This window comes from Lissotriton helveticus, chromosome 4_1 (assembly GCF_964261635.1).
Source record: "Lissotriton helveticus chromosome 4_1, aLisHel1.1, whole genome shotgun sequence".
In the NCBI taxonomy this organism is placed as follows: Eukaryota; Metazoa; Chordata; class Amphibia; order Caudata; family Salamandridae; genus Lissotriton; species Lissotriton helveticus.
Window position 1 is genome coordinate 87,732,287 of NC_136063.1, and position 9,363 is coordinate 87,741,649.

A 9,363-nucleotide genomic window follows, 5' to 3' on the forward strand; every position below is an offset into this window, starting at 1 on the left:
GCTTCTTCTGTTATGTGCCGGTGTCTGCTGCTACGGCAACACTCTTCTCTGGTAATGCGAGGCGCTTCGTGATGCAATGCAACAGCGGCAGCAGCAGCAGCAGCGGCACCCTTACACAGTGATGCGACGGCTGCGGCGGCAACACCCTTCTCCGATGATGCAACAGCATCTGCTGCAATTACGACACTCTTCTCCGGTGATGCGAGGTGCTTCGGTGATGCGATGCGACAGAGGCAGCGGTGGCACCCTTACTCAGTGTTGGGACTACAGCGGCTGTGCCAGCGTCATGCTTCTTCTCTGTTAGTCACGCTTCCAGCTCCCAGCGACACACAGTCTCTCAGAAGGTCCAGTACAATAGTAGGCACTTCAAATTCCCAGCAAGGGAATGCAGGGGAGCTGGTTGGTGAAGTCTGTTATCTCTGAGACTTCAGCAGGAGGCAAGCTCAATCTTCAAGCCCTTGGAGATCCTTTACAAGTTGATGAAAGTAGCACAAAGTTCCCTTCTCCTTTCTTTGGCAGTCAGGCAACCACTGCAGTCCAATCCCTCAAACAGCTCTCAGCTTAGGGATAGTCTCCTCCTTCAGTTTCTCTCTGGTTTCTCTCCTCAGCAAAGGCTCTTCTTGCTTCCCAAAAGTGATCTTAAGTGCTGGGGCCTGGGCCACAATATTTATACTATTATTCTCTTTGTTCTCTGAAGGCAGAGAGTGTCTGTGCCTAGTCCAAACCAGTTCTGGTCAGTCCTGGAGCACTTTGTTTACAGGACTCCTTCCTTCATTTGACAGTGTGGGCCAGGGACATCAGACGCACCACAGGAGGTCGAGCCAGCAGAGTGGAAGGCAGGCACCACCCTATTGAGACCCAGGTGCCACTCCTTCCCTCATTCTCTATGCAGATAGCCTGTGGCGGCTGGTCCATAGGGGCGCCGGGGCGCTGGAAACTGCTCATTGCAGTTCCGGCAAAAGGAATGTAAGCAGACAAATTGACAGCTTTCACAGTTTGTCTGTTTACATTTCCGGGCCGGCCTGTGCTTCATTGGAGAAAGTGCGCATGTCAACGCACAGCACACGCAGGCTAGAGGCGAGAGGTGAGTAGGGGTCCAGAAGATAGTCTGTCTGACTGCGCATGTGAGTGATGAGCATTGCTCCTCACTCACATTCACGAACCATTAGGTATGCTGCACATGCCTAATGTACTGCAGGCGTCTAAAGATAGGCTCCTGCTCGGGTGGTGATGTGTTTTTCGTAAAGTCGCCCCATGTCCTGTCAAATGCCAGCCGCCCGGCCCCCCATCGCATCCAGTCTCCTGATTTGGCAGTTCGTTTCTTGTAGTGTGGCAAAAGAGCAGGGAGAAGTTAGTTCCAGTCCACCACGTTGCAGAGGAGACGTGATGCGACGCGGGACCGGAGGAGATGCCTGGTAAGTTTTATTCATTAAATTAAGTTTAACCCCCACAACCCCTCCCTGCCCGTACCCCCCCCCCCCCCCGGAGTCATGCCGGCTGAGACGGGTCGGGGGGTAATTTGCATATGCTTAGGGTGTGAAACGCTTGTGGGTGCACACAGGGTACGATATGTGGTGAGTCGACATACAGTAATACTCCAAGACTAAACGTAAGTGCTGCCACCTTTTCTCGACTGCTGCATCCTAAACGCCACATTTTCACTGTAACAGTGATGAGGTTTTATGGGTGACCAGAGAGTTTTCAGAGGATCGGTTTCACATTGGTTTCCAGGTTATTTAACCGAGTTAATATATCTTATAATGGGGCCATGGCTTACGCGCCGAAGGAAGATGGTGGCACCCTGCTAGGCCATTCCATCACGGAGCTTAATTAAAGATTACCGGCCTCTCCTGATGTTCCCCTGAGGCTCTTCTTCGTGCACTCATCCCCCGCACTTCCTGGCGTCGATGTGAGGTGTTGTTGTGCCTTTCTGCGCTGTTTTCGCTACCCTACTTTCAACATGTCAATTCCTGTCAGACCTGCATCTCCGCCATTTTGCGGTTGTGGTGTCTTAATTAAATGAAATGATTCTATCTCCCATGGCGGATTCATATGGGTGAGCTGATTGTATCCTCACTGATGTTGTGTGTAAGAAAGAGCCTGTTTTCTGTAAGCTGTTTTTGAAAAACTTTGGATTATGCACCTCGTCAACTTGAAAGTCAGCTTGAAAGCCTTTTGTTGAGCTCCGGTTTCCTCTATACTTCGTGACCGGCTGCTGATCTTTCCAAGCCATTAACTCCGAGCTCTTAGCACTAGACTGGATATACATTATTACCTCTGTCACCCTTTACAACTTATTGCTGAGCTACCTTTTGACTGAACTTTTGCAAACACTGCAGTAACTCTCTCTGGATAGCACTAAGCTGCTTTATTTGTTTCAGAATAAGCACCCGCTATATATGTGGCGCTTTCAATGTTTCCTCTTCAATTTGTGGCAAGATATTTTCATCAGTTTTCTCTAACAAAAATCTTTTTTTATTTTTTTATTTAAATTTTATTTATTTTTTATTATGTCATAAACTATGTGGTGGCTCATGCATTTTGTAATGTATTACTGCTCTACTGCTACGCACTGAATGCGTTTTGTCTCCTTGCTTGCCTCGTTGATATCCTGCATGGCTTTTTTCGCAGGCGTTGTTGAGATGACTTCTCCTTGAATTCACATAATATTTGGAACAGACTTTCCATATTTCTTCTTTTATAATTGTTGTTCCTTCTGCACCTCCGGCATTTCAATCCTTTCTCCCCATTTTTGGATGGTTACTGTTCCTGGCCACTTTTTCTCTGTTATATAGGCCGGATTCGTCCATTTTTACCCTCTACTCGTTGTTCTATTCAACAATTTAAGATGGCCAGTGACCCACATGTCTCCTCTAAACCATTATCTTCAGGTGCAAAGCCAAAAAAGGCATAACAATTATCTGCCTTCTCCCATTCTCTCCTCCCAAAATCCTGTTTTGGACTCTATTCTGGAGGAGGTTCGCAGTCTTCAACCTTTCATGTCCGGCACTAATGAAAAGTTACGACAAATAGAAGACCGCTGGATCGTCATGGAAGGGAAAGTATTGGAGCTTGAGCATCGTGTGGAAGATCTTCAAGATATATCTACAAAAATTCCCCTGTTAGAACAAGAGATTCACAAACTCAAACTCCATACCGAGGACCTTGAAAACCGAAATCGTAGGATCCGACATGCTATCCATCCTGAAGAAATTTTTACCAGAGCTCTTAGACCTTCCATTCTCCCCACCTCTCAATATACAACGTGCACATCGTTTGGGCCGTCTTCATCCAAACTCGAATAAACCACATGGTATCATAATCCTTTTTCTGGAATTTACTGAACTTATGCATGTTCTCATCGCTGTTAAACTTAAACGACGTCTCATTTGGTCAGGACATATTATTTACATTTCACAGGATGTCTACAATTTTACGAATGCCTGTCGTAAGGAATTTTTGGCTCTTCGTCCTCACATGAACATCCAGTATGGCATTCTTCATCCCTGTCTTTGCAGGATTACCCATGAAGGATCCTCACTTTCTTTTGAAGACCCTGATAAACTGAAACTCTTTCTGCATAATATTTCTTCTCGTAATATGGAGTCTAATGCTTAGACTTTCTTTTTCCAGTTACCCATTTATTGTTCTTCTTAAACCACTTACATATCTGTTTTCTATTACTTAAAACAGCATTTCCTCTCACAATACGAGTACTAATGTTAAACTTCTTTGTAGTTCACTGGTTGCTACTGTTCACCTAAATATACTCAGTTTCATGCTATATATTTCTTGAATTATATCTATCTTCTCATTCTTACTTTTTGTTTTCTGCTATATACTCATTTCTCTATTCTTACGAGGCTACTTCTTACCTTTTTACTTTTTCTTCACTTATTGTCTTCGCAATGTTACTGTTCTCCTAAGTATACTCCCTTTCTTGCTTTGTACTCCTTGACTTATCTTTATTTTCTCATCTTTCTTTTATACTTTCTGTCTTCTGATATGTGCTCACTTTCTTTGTTATTTCTGTATCCTTTAGGAGGCCTTTTCTTACCTATTCTCTTCTTCCGCCGTTTCTGGTCTTTGGCATCATCATGCTACTCTCATTCCTAATTGCTTTTTTCTTTTCAGATCTGGACTCTTTTCCTTGATCTGCTTACTCTTTCTGTCTATATTTCTCTTGTTTCCTCTTTCTTACCTTTTCTTTTTATTCTCTGCTTACTCCTTCCCACATTTTCTTCTCACTTCATCTTTTTTACTCTTCTGAGTGTATTGTTGTTATCATATTGTAAATGTTTTACATTGGTCTTACAGCCTATTAGTCCTGTTTCCATATGTTCCTCCCTTCCCACCAACATGTTTAATATTGTCTCGTGGAATGTGCGAGGGTTAGGTCAACCTGTCAAGCGTCAAAAGGTATTGTCTCACCTATCCAAACTTAGTACCCATGTTGCCTTTTTACAAGAAACTCACTGTACTGATGTGGAATTGCTTAAACTTAAACATCAATGAGTTAATCAAATTGTTTTCTCTCCTGCTCTTGATCGTCATGGTGGTGTTGCTATTTTATTTCATAAGTCGATTAATGCACAAATTGTATCAACAGAATGTGATGCTAATGGACGATGGGTTCTGTAGTAGGGGATCTCTGTGTATAGTCATAATCTAGTGAATAGTCCCGCCCATGTGCGTGGACCCCGGCAATCAAAAATAATCTCTTAAGGTGTCAAATGATGCAGAAACTGCAAAGACACTTAAGAGAGAATTTAAAGACAAATAATGCAGCCTATATCCACAGGCTACACTGTCCAGTACTTCAACTAGAAATTCCACCAACAAAAACCACACACAACACAGCCTGCCCAGTTTCTTCCCTAGAGAAACTTGCCTCTACCAGTAAAATACTCTGGAATGATAGAGAGGAACTAAACAAATAAAGAGAGTTCCCTTGAGTTCCTAGTTTCTTAATTCGGACTGGACAGTCCACTATAGAGATAGTAATCGTATATGTGACCCGCAAGCATTCAATTACTTCATACTTCTATGGAACCATCAAAAAGAGCACTTACAATCTAAAATCATATGTACTACGTAGCCGGTAAGTTGTATGTTTAAGCAAATTAATTTTTATTATTATTTATAAAAACAGAACCAAATATAAAAAAAGCCTTTCAGTTAAAAACATGCACATATATATATTCCTTATGATAGTTGTTATTATTTGCATCAGTGTACTGTTGGTTTTAAACCACTCTGTCAATTCAAAGGTACATTACTTCATGGCAGGAATTTTAGTAAACAATACATTCAAACAAATTTATTTTAAAATGATTTTTTTTTAAAACCAAGTCGACGCGTTTCGGTGGATCTCTGCTGGGCGCACCACCTTCTTCAGGACAATATTTAAACAGTTCTGTAAAAATAGTTATTAAAAACAATATCAAACTTTATCCTCGGCATACGTTTACAAAGAAAAATAATAGTAACAATCTGACCATACATGCTATCAATTTATATACCGGTTATCCAAAGATCATTGACCGTTGTTGGCTACTTATATACAAAGATAGATTATAGGTACAGGACTACTTATTGTCTGTATTGTACATTCCTGTAAATCCTATTACTAGGTTCCATATTGGTTGCTAAGCATTACAGTTGAACCTTTCCCTGTGCTAATTTTGTGATCCCAATGTCTTACATACATCCCCACATGTTGTTGTCTGTTCTAGCACTACATATAGTCTATGCTAGATTTTTACTACGGTGGGCCACATGCATACAATGGTTAAGCACCCACCTTTTAGATTGTCTTTTTTCAGCTTAAATCATAAACCTCCTAATCAATTGAGGCGCTGATTCCAGATGGTTATATAATTCCTGTATCAATAATAGACAGAAGTATTATAGTCACGAACACTTGTTGCCCTTCGGGTCATTATGTTTCTATACATAATACTTACTGATAGGGATAATGATTAACGTGAATTCTTGTTATTTATTAGAAACTTCACGTCCTCGTGGTAGGTGAATAAGTTCTTTAACGTACAAGAGGGCACCTAATAATAAAAACATGTTTCAGGTGCTATTCTGACAATAGAGTCTCTATATTCGACTATGTTTAATAATAATGGAATTAGTCTTACCAATGTTAAAAGTGTTTAGCTGATATGTGTAAGGTTGTTTCTTTCCTTACATCTGGGGTCTTGCTGGGGATTCCTTCAGTCTTCTCCCTTACAGCATGCAGCTCTATCAGATAAATTGTTTTAATTAGGAGCACGCTGCTTAACTCTTAGATCAACTCGGTTGTTTATCTTTAGTGACTAGGCATAATTTGTGATGCTGTTCTCCATATATTTAAAAAATATATATATCACACACTAGGATTCAGGGTTAGTGTTCATCAACCCGACCTCCTGGCTCTATAATCACTATTATAACCCCGTGTTATTGAAGATTTTATAAGGGTTGTTGGATCTAACATTTCTGCTAGTATCATGCAAAGCGCTAGTTAAATATCACGCTGGTTGTGTATAAACATTATTAATTGTGGGCGTGTTTTCTTCCTTTTGAGCTACCCCGTTGTTGTGTGTATAAAGCGAATTATATATTCTCAAGAAAACAGGCTAAATCTACCTCTTTACGTACGAGCACAGGCTCTTTACAGTGGGGGAGTGACATATCTTTCCCGGTGCCTGTCTACGTGTATCTACAACTCTGCAGAGCGTGGTCATCAACTTTATGTGTGCCACGTGGTATCCTACCCTAGTTCTTTAAAGAGAGCCCCTCATTATAGGAACTTAAAAATAAACCTCAGTATGAACACCTCTTACCTGGTGCCTCTCTGTGTCACGTCTCTCATGAATTCTGGTAGGTTATACGGCACAGTCACTTCCTGTTTTTTAAGCGTTCACGTCCGATCACGTGGTTGCACTTAATGCGCCCACATCTATTGTTATTTAGAGAACCTTTCGGCCATCTTAGAATGGTGTTTTTTCTCGCATTATGTATAGTGATGCATCCATCTACTATGACGTTTAAAAGTATAGTTTAAGTTTGTAGGAGCCTTATGTGCGTAGAGAACCGATATATTTAAGCCTTATACTACAGGTTTCTTTCGCATGTGTGTAATTATTTTAACTCAAAAACCTCTCTCGGGCGTACTCTCCTCTCAGGAGCCCTTTAATCGGGGTGTTTGTTGTTCTGCCTAGTCCCATTGCTTGTAGCATAATGTTACAAGTTATTTAATAATAATGGACATTCTCAATGAAATTCACAAATAATCTCTGGGAGTAATTCGGCTTGCTCTTTCTTACGCATATCAGTTACTAGTCAGGCTTAGCCTAACCATCCTCTGGTGCTGGTTCCCTTGGTGGTGATAGGGAATGGTCATCATTAGAGATACTAGTGGCCTAGATCTTACAGTTTACTTATACATTCTTTCCCACTCTTCACGTTTATTTAATCCATGTGTAAATGTTTTAAATTTACACATGTAGAATTGCTTTCTTATTTTTCTTTTATTTTCAATGTTGCCTCCTCGTTTGGATAGTTCTATTTTTTCAATGACACACAATCTGAGATCTTCTATTTTGTGTTTATTCTCAAACCAATGTTCAGTGAGGGGGGCATTGCATTTATTGTTTTTCAGTGCTGATCTATGTTCATTAAGTTGTGTCCTGACTTCTCTGCCTGTCTCCCCTATATATCCTAAGCCACTAGGGCATTGGATCAGATAAATGACATTTTTTGTTCTACAGTTGAACATTTCCTTAGCTGTGTGTTCAATTCTGTTTATTGTTATTTTTTGTCCTGTAATGATTGATTTACAGTTAACACAACCATTGCATTGGTATGTTCCTATTACTTTTTTGTCGGTGTCTATGCTTTTTTGGTAACCAGTCTTTTTATCTTTATACGTTTTTACCAGTCTATTTCTGATGTTCCGGTTCCTTCTAAAGGAAAACAGGGGGTTTTCCAGAGCTGCCATGTTTTTATCTTGTAACAAACTCCAATTTCTATTAATAATATTTTTAATTTTGTTACTGAGTAAGGAGTAGTTTGTAACAAAGTTGATTCTGTTCAGTTCAGTTTTGTGGCTCTTTTCACTATCAAACAATAAATCACGATTGTAATATTTAGCTCTTTTGTATGCCTGCTTGATGATTCCTTTGGGATAACCTCTGCTGGATAGTTTCCTTTTAAGATTGCCTGCATGTTTTTCAAAGTCTCGTTTATCTGAGCAGTTTCTGCGTAGACGCAGAAACTGCCCAAACGGTATGTTGTCTTTTTGACATCTGGGGTGTTCACTGTCATAATGCAGCATGGTGTTCCTATCTGTTGGTTTTACATATAAATCCACGCTGAGTATGTTATCCTTATTTAGTATTTTAATGTCTAAGAAGTCACAGTATTCTTGACTGATATTATGTGTGAATCTCAGGTTGGGGTCACCGCAATTCAACCAATCAATAAATTCTAATAGTGTTGATTCATCACCTGTCCAGATAAAGAAAATGTCATCGATGAAACGTGACCACTGGGTCACGTTTTCAAAAAAAGGGGCAGCCTCATTGTGTATGTGTTTATTCTCAAAGGCACCAACATAGAGACACGCCAGGCTCGGTGCACAGGTGGCCCCCATGCTGGTGCCCTTCGTTTGGCAGAATAGATCATCCTCAAAGATAAAAATATTATTCATGAGGATTAGTTCAACCAGCTCCACTATAAAATAAGAGTGTTCTGATGGATCTCCATTTATGTCCAATAGGACTTCCTTAACTGTATTCACTGTTGCTTTCTGCGGGATGTTCGTGTATAACGCCTCAATATCGAGGCTTACCATCCATTGGTTGTTGCTATTGAATTTAAGGCCTTCGACCTTTTTTATCATTTCGGTGGTATCTTTTATATAAGATTTTTGTAATGCTACCAGTGGTCGCAGAAATTTATCTACGTAAATGCTCAATGGTTCAGTGGCTGAATTTAAACTAGAAACTATCGGTCTCATAGGGGGGTCTGTTATGCTTTTATGGACTTTAGGTAGTCCATAAATAGCTGGAAGGGTTGGGTCTTTATTGTATAAAAAATCATACTCTTCAATACAAATAATTTGGTCTTCTTTTGCAAAGTCGAGGACTCTTTTTATATTAACTTGTAAATGTTTCCATTCCTCTCTAGTTGATTTCCTGTAGTGTTCATTTACATCTAGCAGGGACCTCATTCTTCTATTATAGTCATCCGTGTCTAATAACACGATACTCCCACCTTTGTCTCCAGGTTTTATTGTGAGCTGGTCACATTTTTCTAGATTTAATAAAGCATCTCTACACTCCTTGGACAAATTATTGTTGTAAATTT